This window comes from Rhincodon typus, unplaced genomic scaffold (genome assembly GCF_021869965.1).
Source record: "Rhincodon typus isolate 14 unplaced genomic scaffold, sRhiTyp1.1 hic_rhity00007704, whole genome shotgun sequence".
Classification (NCBI taxonomy): domain Eukaryota; kingdom Metazoa; phylum Chordata; class Chondrichthyes; order Orectolobiformes; family Rhincodontidae; genus Rhincodon; species Rhincodon typus.
The window spans coordinates 2,918-3,625 of NW_025973342.1; the positions used below are offsets into that span (position 1 = coordinate 2,918).

At 44.1% G+C, this 708-nt stretch overlaps 1 non-coding gene across 1 annotated transcript; it reads left to right on the forward strand.

Moving 5' to 3' along the window:
* Window positions 1-294: 294 nt before the first annotated feature.
* On the forward strand, window positions 295-367 carry trnak-cuu. The gene has a single exon. It is a non-coding gene; the product is annotated as a tRNA-Lys (tRNA).
* The last annotated feature ends 341 nt before the right edge of the window (window positions 368-708 follow it).

Consider the following 708-nt stretch of genomic DNA (forward strand, 5'->3'; position numbering starts at 1 on the left):
GATTCACCGTCTCTCAGACTGACTGACAGTCGCATGGGCAACTCAAGGATGAGGACACCGACATTAAAATATGAATTTTGAATGTTAAATCCCGGAACAAGTGCTGAAAATGGATTATAATGGTCTGAAGGAGTAACAGCTGAAAAGTGGAAGATGTAACTGATGTTATTTGTGATTGAGAGGAATGAACTGGAAACTTGTGCTTTTCCAGGTGGATCATCTTTGGCACATTGAAATTAGGTTGCAGGGCATTTGGCTCAGTGTGAAATGGGAAAATAAGTGGCATTTCATCGAGCCCAGCTAGCTCAGTTGGTAGAGCATGAGACTCTTAATTTCAGGGGCATGGGCTTGAGCCCCACGCTGGGCGTCATTCCCTCTTGCAACTTTACTTTCTGAGGTGAAGCCTAGCTATTCAGTCCTCCAGCAGCTTTAGCTGAGCCTAAAACATGGTTTCTCTTCTGCTGCTTTGATTAAGATACTGGTTTCCTGTTTTCGAGTGCAAATTGTTTCCACTTCACTAGAAGTCCCAGAGATCAGTTTGTAGGTGCAGCCGCTTGTATAATAAATGACAAGACTTTTAAAGGGGCAAACCCAACTCCAATCCTGCACCAACAAGACTGTTCAGAGTCACAGAATGAGAATGGTCACTTCCTGGGCAGCTCCATGTCAAATGGAGCTGAACCAGAATTACCTAATTCTGAGGATACC